The following is a 9,000-nucleotide window of genomic DNA, read 5'->3' on the forward strand; positions in this document are numbered from 1 at the left end:
TCTCTTGTCCCCCTGTATCATGCTTTTGCAAAATTAATCGATGATGCTAAGCAGCATCTGCCTATACGTTACTAGAAATTAACATTCAGTTAACATTCATTGTGTGTTGTAGATATTTGTAATTCATGATTGGAAAATAATGTTAGAAATAATTAAAATAAATTCAGTAAGGGGTAGGGAATTAATTCTTACAGTAGCTTTCTCTATGAGGGTACATGCACTAACTTTTTGTGCGCACTAAATTTTGGTATCTGGGGACAAAGCTCTGATCATCTTACCCAGTTATAGCCATGTCTAGTCCTGACAAAAGCCCGTGTTGGACCCAACTGGTGGTTGTTCACCCCTCGCATCCTGCACGGATAAGTACCCTGCTGCCCTGGTGGGTCATGGAGATTGTGGTGATGCTGCAGTGTGTGAAGGTGGTCTTTGACACATATGTATTCTGTCACTTGAACATATGTGGGACACAGGAGTCCGTCTCCTGAGGCTACAACAACCACACTGTCAACAGTAACCAGTGTAAGTTCTCTGGCCGTTGTGCGTATTAATGGTGGTGGGGAATGAGGATCGATTCGAAGAGATTGGGAGGCAGCTCTTAGCAGGGCTACTGCACCACATCTTTTGTTACTCCCTGTTGGTTCCCAGAGGCCTCACGGAGGTGCTGCCCCCTTGTTGCACCAGCCAGGGAAATTCCTTTTATAAAATAACACAAGAAAAAGATGAGGCTAATCCAGTGGCATGGAGATTCCATAAGGCATCCTATTCTGAGCATCGTGGGCAACATGTGCTGTACATGACCTCAGAGGAGGGACAGACTGCTGTGGGTTGGGGTGGGTTGGAAAGCTTCCCTGGAGACTGGGGCTTGAACTAGGCCTTAAAAGCCGTGGATAAGCCGTGGATAGATGTGGAGGATGTTAACAAGCAGGTAGGAAAGCTCCCTAAAGGATGTGGGGCTCAGAGTGCCTTTAAGGATAAATAACAACAATAATAATAATGATAGCTAACATTTATGTAGTACTTTGAAGTTTGCAAAGCACTTTACGTGTGCTATCTCATTTGCTCCTACAACAACCCTGTGAAGTAGGTGTGATATAGCTCAGATGATAAGGGCATTCCAGGGAGGGGGAACATCGGGAGCAAAAAACCACGGTGGTGGTAATATGCATGGCAGTGTAATCAACAACAAGAAAAACAACGGCCGTGTTCGGGGGTCATTGAGTAGAACAGTTTTTCTGGACTGAAAGATTTGGGAAAGTATTTGGAGATAAGGAAGCAAGTCCCTAAGGAGTATGAGACCCCGCTTGAGCCATTCAGTCAGAGCCTGGTTCTGTGCTTACAATGATTGTCAAGTGCTAACTGATACACTTGGAAATGCTCCATAGGCATTGGAATGGCTAGAACCGTTCTGGCCAGGGGCAAGCAGAAGTGGACAGTGGGTACAATCGGGAAGATGAGAAGAGCAGTGCCTTAACTCCAAGCAATGTGACAAGGACCCCATTCTGAGTTGGAACAGGGACAGCAGTAACGTCAGGGTCACAAGCAAGACGGGAGATGACTTAAAGTGGGGGGGGGAGGGGAAACCTGCGGCCTCAAAATAAAAGGGTTGGATTCAGTCAAAGGGCTGCACCTGAGGACCTAGAGGGCCACATGCGGCCTTGAGGCCGCAGGTTCCCCACCTCTTACTTGATTGGATCGCAGCAAGTAACCTGGAGAGTCAGGGTTTGAGGTAATGCCGCTGGTGGAGACGGAGCAAAGATGAATGGATGGGGACAAACTTCCCCTAGTATAGCAGTTCTTAACTAGGGGTCCACAGAGTCCGTGGACAGATTTCAGGGGGTCTATGAACTTAGATGAGGGAAAAGTTACATCTTTATTTTCACTAACCTCTAACCAAAATTAAACATTTCTTTTCATTATTTAAAACTGTTATTCTTTTGTGTGTGTGTGTGTGTGTGTGTGTGTGTGTGTGAGGCAATTGAGGTTAAGTGACTTGCCCAGTCACACGGCTAGTGAGTGTTATGTGTCTGAGGCCGGATTTGACTCCAGGCCCGGTGCTCTATCCGCTGTGCCACCTAGCTGCCCCCTAAAAACATTATTCTAGGAAAGGGTCCCTAGGCTATACCAAATTGCCAACGGGTTCCATGATACAAAAAAAAAGGTTAAGAACCCCTGAACTAACAGATCAGGCCAATTCCTGTGACGGTGGGTCACTGGGCAGAGTGTATGAGACTTGAAGGGCCGGGTGTGCGGTGATTGGTGACATCAAGTTGTTGTGACTTGCCTCCTTTAGTTAAGCATAGTGCTTCTCTCATAATAAGGACTTAAAAGCTGAGTGGAATGTTGTGGGCACTCAAAAGCCGCCGGACAATTGTGCTAAGTAGGTCAAACCAATTCTCTCACCCACCATGCGGAAGTATATGGTAACATGTAAGAGAGGTGGTGGGCTGGACGTGGAGTCAGGAAGACCTTGGGTCCAATCCTGCCTACCATTTAATAGTTGTGTGAAAATGACTTTCCTTCTCTCCATGGCTGAAGGAGCAATATACATGTTATCTAGTAGTAGTGAATATTTAAAAAAACATTCAATATGTGGAGCATTTCATACTTTTAAAACATGTTCACATGTATTATTTAACCTTTACCAGTCAAGTCAACAGGTGTTTACTAAGTGCCTGCTATGTGTATGGGGAGTTTAAAGAGGGCTAGCATTTCTGGTGTGAGGACTTGCTGAGCCCTTTTCCAGCCTGCTTTTCCGACCTCCAAAAAGCTGTAGCACATGCAGCGGCCACACCCCAGTAAGCCATCTCAGCAGGCAGACTAAACCAGGTTGATGGTAACTGATGGGCCACAAACCCATCAGTGAGTTAGGGGGTGTCCACACCAAGCCCGTGAAGACTTCCCTTGGTGGAAACAATTTGTTCCAAAGGCCGTGAAAGCGGCTGAAGCAGGTGCTGTGGAGGGCTTAGAGCTTGGGTAGACAATCAAGACAAGGTCATCCTAGATCATCTCCAATCATCCTGACTTTTTTTTTGCCACTGGACATCGATGACTCTGGAAGAGCAAGTGAGGCTGACAATTCTGTGCAGTTCTGCCTCACTTAAATACAATTCACCCATGAGTCAAGGCATCATCCTGTGATATCATTGGTCCTCTTTAAGAATGAAGGACAAACAACTATGTGCCAGGCACTGTGGTAAGTGCTGGGGATAAAAAAGAAAGTCAAAACACAAGCCCTGTTCTCAAGGAGTTCACAATCTAATGGGGGAGATGACATGCAACCAACCACATATAAGTAAGATATAGCCAGGATAAATTGGAGTTGGGAAGATATTGTCCTCATTTTTATAGATGAGGTGTCTGGGGCCAAAAAAACAAAAACACAAAAGGACCCAGTGACAGGACCAGGACCCAAACTCCAGGTTTCCTGACTCTTAGTATATGTTGTGCTGCTTGCAATACTGCCTTGGCAGCTTTTGGAAAAGAGCAAAGACTAAGGGAGATTAGCAGCACAAATCAATCAATAAACGAATGAACAAATGCCATCATTGCCTTGAACTCTGGAAAAGAGGAAAAGGAAGAAGGAGTTTGAGTCTTGGAGTCTTTAATGTCTAGGAATTCCCAGAGAGTCTTGAACTGGCCCCAGATCTAACCCACCATTCCGTAGCTTCCTCACTCCTGAGCTGCATCAGCCCCAGGGATGGGCCGCAGGCCTTTGGCTTTCTTTGTCCCAGGGCCTTCTCCAGTTCCCTGGAGGCTGTTTCCAGATCAGATCCACTTCAAATTGCCAGTTGCTGTCTCTTGTCTGGACTCCCTCAGATTGTGCCCTTGCCTGCTCCTGCTTGCTGGGAATAGGGCTACCTGGGCCTCACAAATACATCATCACCTGCCACAAGATTGGACACTGAAGGAGGTCCTTGAACAGTCAGATCACCCGCTGCCCTCAGTGGACTTCTCTCTAACCACTGATAATCTGCCTGAACTCATTCTCCAGTGATTAGCATACTCCCACCTGGTCTATCCTCTCCATCCCAGCGATTCTGATCTACAGATGTCATTGTACAAACTCCATTCTTGGTCCCCCATTTCTTTATTCTCATCCTCAAACCCACCACCACACCTGGTGTCCCTTTTAAAACTACCCATCCATTGTGCTCTCTGGAATGCCTGCTCCATAGGTAATAAACTTAATTTCATCTTAAATATTTTTGTTTTCCTTTCCTTCCACCTTGTTACAGTCACTGAGATATGGCTCCCTCCAGATGATACGGCATCTCTTGTTATCCTATCTGTCATTGGTTGCACTTTCACTTATTCTCCAATTCACTGATCATAGTGGGGGGTGTTGGAATATTCCTTGTGTCCCATTGCTACTTCCAGACCCTCCTGCTACCACCATCACTCAGTCATCTCTCCTCCTTTGAGGTTCATTCAATCTATATTAATCACCCAGCAAGATTCTGGTAGCTGCACTCTCCCGACCTCCAGGACATTCCCTTTCCTTCCTCAGTGAGTTCAGTACCTCGTTCACAGTCTTTCTCTTCTCCCCAACCCCTGCTCTCTTACTAGAGAATGTCAGTGTAACTTTGGACACTTCCTCAAATGCCCTAATTTCCCTGATCCTCAACTTACTCATTTCCCATGACTCAGTTCTCCATTCCATCTCAGCCACACACAGAGATGGTCATACTCTGACTTTTGCCCTCACCCACAAGCTATTTTTTAACCATTTCTATATTTGTGAACTCTGAAATTCCTTTGTCTGAGGACCCTACCATCCTTCTAGTCAGTTGGGCTCACAATCTTGGTGTTATCCTTGACTTTTCTCTGTGTCCAATCTTGGCAACAGCCAAGTGCTGTTGATTTCTACCTTCAGAACATCTCTTGCATATACCCTTCCCTCCCCATCCCCAGCCCTGCCTTGGCCATCACCATCATGCAGGCCTTCATCACCTAAAACCTAGATACAGGTCGAATCATATAAACAGCTCCTCCTAGACATTTCCTGTAGTTTTTTTCCTGGTCCTTTATTAACCCACTGGCCTGACTTTCAGCTCTTAACCTTGGTTTCCTGCTTCTTTCTCAACACCCCACACCAAAGAAGCACTGGGGCAAATTCTGGGTTAGCCTTTTGGTTTATTTCTTGTGTGACTCTGTCCTCCATTGCTCCTGCTGGGAACCTTCTCCATTCAGTGATTCCTCCCCAGGCAAATGTGGCACCATCTCTGCCCTTCAGTTTCATACCCGATTTGTCGAGTTGTGGTGGATTGGCACAACCCATCTCAGTTTCCTCATCTGTAAATGAAAGGGACTAGATTAATCAATCAATGAACATTTATTTAGTGCCTATTATGTGCCAGGCACTGTGCTAAGCATGGGGATGCAAAAAGAGGTGAAAGTCCCTGGCCTCAAGGAGCTTATGATCTAATGACTGGATAGCATCTAAGGCCCTTCTAAGGGCTTTATCTACGATCCTTCCTGTGGATAATTTGTTACCCGGGAGCTGGAGGGTGAAGGAGGAAGAGCTGAGGGATTGTGGTGTTTGTGTACATACTTATTGCGTAGATAATGTGAGTGGAGGCCCTACCGAGGGCCCAGTATGTATTTATTAAAAGAAGGAGCATGAATGGTAAGACTGGGAGTGAGGATTGAAAAGTCATGGTTGGGTCTAGGCCCAGATGGATTTCCACCTGGCGGTTGGGGCTTCACATGGTCATAGCTTGTATCATTTAGAATCATAAGATTTTAAATCTAGAAAAGAAAAAACAGATTTCTGTACAGGGTTTCTATGAAATCAGAGGTGCTTTGTGGCTAACGGTGCAGTGAATAGAGTTCTAGAATTAGACTTAGGAAGACTTGAGTTCAAGTCCTGCCTAGGACACTTAATTTACCTGTGTGACTCGAGCAAGTTACCTAACCTTGGTTTCCTCATTTGTAAAATGGGTATAACAATAGTATCTCCCAGTGCTGTTGTGAGGACCTAACAAGAAAATATTTGTAAAGCCTCAGCTTTCTCATCTGTTAAATGAGAGGGTTAGGCTTGAAAGTCTTTGAGGTGTCTTCTAACTCTAAATCTATGATCCCACGGTAAATCACTTCGATTCTCTTATCTGATCCGAACTCAAATGGAGCTGTGTGCTGAGGATACAGATAGAAAAGTAAGCCATTCTGGGCTCTCAGGGAGCTCATATTTTAATGGGGGAGACAACACGTACAGCGGGCCTCAGGTGCAGACCCATAAGGTGGTTTCTAAGATGTTGACTGATTGATTGTTAGGTCTGGATTCCATGATTCTGTAATTTTTATCTTAGAATAATTTATAGAATCCTTAGATGTGGGTTCTCCTTCATTCACCACAGGCTAATCAAGGCAAGTGCCCACGGTCCTTTCTTTTCTCCCAGAGAGGGCTACACGTCAGTGATGGCAAGGATACTTTTTCTTTAAAAATTTTTTTTTTAATTTTCAAGTCCAAATTCTTTCTCTCCCTCCACCCACTGCAAAGTCAAGAACCAGGATATTTATTATTTTGTAAAGCATTTTGAGGCCTTGAGTATGAAATTCCAAGTTGTGGTTTTCTGGGTCTGTTATGTTTTGGGCTTGGGGTGTAGGGTGGGTTCAAGTGAGAAATGTAAGATTTCCAAGTGATGCTTAGCTGAGCACAGCGAGGATGGAATGTGACATTTCGTTCCCTGGACTTTAAGCAGGAGGTCAGATATTTCTGTCTGCTTAGGATGGTTCAGGCGTAGCCCTGATTGGACAAGAGCTGGATTGGGAGCCAAGAAACTTGGGTTCTAGAGTGAGTTCTAACCACTAGGTTGCTGTGTGACCTTGGCTGAGTCACTTTCTGACCAAACAATAGTCTTGGTTCTGTGATCATATTATATAGCTACTAAGTCATCTTCATCATTGTTATTGTTATGATTATTAATTCTCTCTGAGTCATTTTGCTAGCCCTATGATTCACCCTTCCCCACCTTAGTTGTTTTGGCTGAATAGGAATTTAGGCAACTTTCCTATTTTAAGTGACATTCCCAAATGTCAAATTAATCACATTTCCAGAATTGTGAACAAAACTTAAAGTAATTATATCTCAAGTAGGGAGTGCAAACAAAGACATCAGGGACACGGTAATTCGTAGGATCATAGAGCTGAAAGGGACTTCGAAGGCTTTCTCATCCAACCTACTCATTTATAGATGAGGTAACCAAGGCAGGGTTGGGGGTGGATAGGTGTTAAGTGACTTGTCCAAGCTCACACAAACCACTGGTAGGATTTGACTCTGAACCAGTATTGTTTCCATGTACCACCTACATCCTTGGGAAACAATGGTGCCATATTGCCTTCATATGTGATACTTCCCCACAGAAGCAGCTGGCTCTGCTGGTAAATTGAGCTGCCAAATGAGCCAGTGAGTATGTAAAGCTGTGTCAACAGCCATTTGGTGACACTTCAGAGGGGAAAACCACCTCTTATGGCTTTTTTAGCTATTTATTAGAGGTCAGCCCATAGTTCAGGAAGCAAGCATTTATTAAGTGCCTACTATGGTCCAGGCACTGTGCTGTGCTTTACAAAACATCATCTCATTTATTACAACAACCCTGGGAGGTAGGTGCTGTAATTTCCCCTATTTTACAGTTGAAAAAACTGAGGCAAATAGAGGTTAAGAGACTTGCCCAGGGTCACACAGCTAGGAAGTATCTGAGGCCAGATTTGAACTCAGGTCTTCCTGACTTCAGGCCCAACAATCCTGGGATGCCAGAATTATATTCCCAAAGAAAATGTTTCCCTTCTCATAGAGAATCATGTAAGAGTAGCCAAGAAGAGGAGACCAGAATTAGTTGCTGTAGCATTATGCGTGAGTGGGAAACAGCAAAAATGATAGGTCAGTCCCCTGGTGAGGCATCACTGAGTAACAGCTCATGGGTTCTAGAGGCATCCTTACCATGTGGGAAAATGGACCCACAGGTGCGCTGGAGCCAGCTCCTACTAGCTCTCAAGTCAGTTGTTCAATTTTCAGTGTGAACATTTAAACCTCAGAAATAGGCAAAGACTAAGATCAGGGCTTGATTTATTATTTCATTGATTTTCAACTTAAAGTGATGGGAGAAAATGTTCATAATGCAGATTAAACTTAAATGTGTGCACATTTTATTTTTCTGGAGAGCTGGTTGTTAAACATTTACCACCACACCCATGCAGTGCAGAAAGAGTATGGATAACAGAATGGGGCAAGCAGGGATGGATAAGTTGTGACTAGCATTGTGGGAGGGGCTACCTACATTGATGAGATCATAAATTCATTTGAGTTGAGTTGAATAAGAGGCATCCTGGGAGTGGTGAGAACCCCAGACCAATTGTTGAAGAATTGAGTTCTAGCCCTGGCCCTGGGCAAATCAACCTCTTCACCTCAGTTATTTTCTCTGCTGGGGGATAATAAGCTCCTTGATGTTGAGACTGTGTGTTTTTGTTTGGCCCAGTACCTACAGTAGTGTCTGGCTTACATAGCAAGCACTTAAAAAAAATGTTTGTAGGGCTACATTCAGTAAGATGATGTATGCAAAAACATGGAGGTCAACTGTATGGCTCTGTTCACATTTAGACCATTGGTATTATTCAAGAAGCCAGGGTAGAGTTCTGGGAATCTATACTTCATTTTTTATGATAGCTGTTTTCCCCACAGCAGTTTCCCTGACTACCACACAAAAGCACCAACCTAATGAGAGAAATTTTAATTTGGAATAAGTCAGTGAAGTTTTTAAGTTGTTTAAACTATTAAAGCTTAAAAGTGTGTAGCGTCTAAGACTTGTCTTCCTTTAGAGTTGACCTTACACTTTTCAGTACCAATTCATTTGGTTCTGGAAACCCCTCACAGGAAGTATGCAAGCCTAGATGCTTCCTCTGACTGCAGCGTAGATGTTTTATTTTCATTGTATCAGCCAATCACATTTCTGTTAGCTGGTTGTGTGGGGTTTTTTGGTTTTTTTTTTTTTGCTTAACTCAATT

This window comes from Vombatus ursinus, unplaced genomic scaffold (assembly GCF_900497805.2).
Source record: "Vombatus ursinus unplaced genomic scaffold, bare-nosed wombat genome assembly UNPS02014945.1, whole genome shotgun sequence".
Classification (NCBI taxonomy): Eukaryota; Metazoa; Chordata; class Mammalia; order Diprotodontia; family Vombatidae; genus Vombatus; species Vombatus ursinus.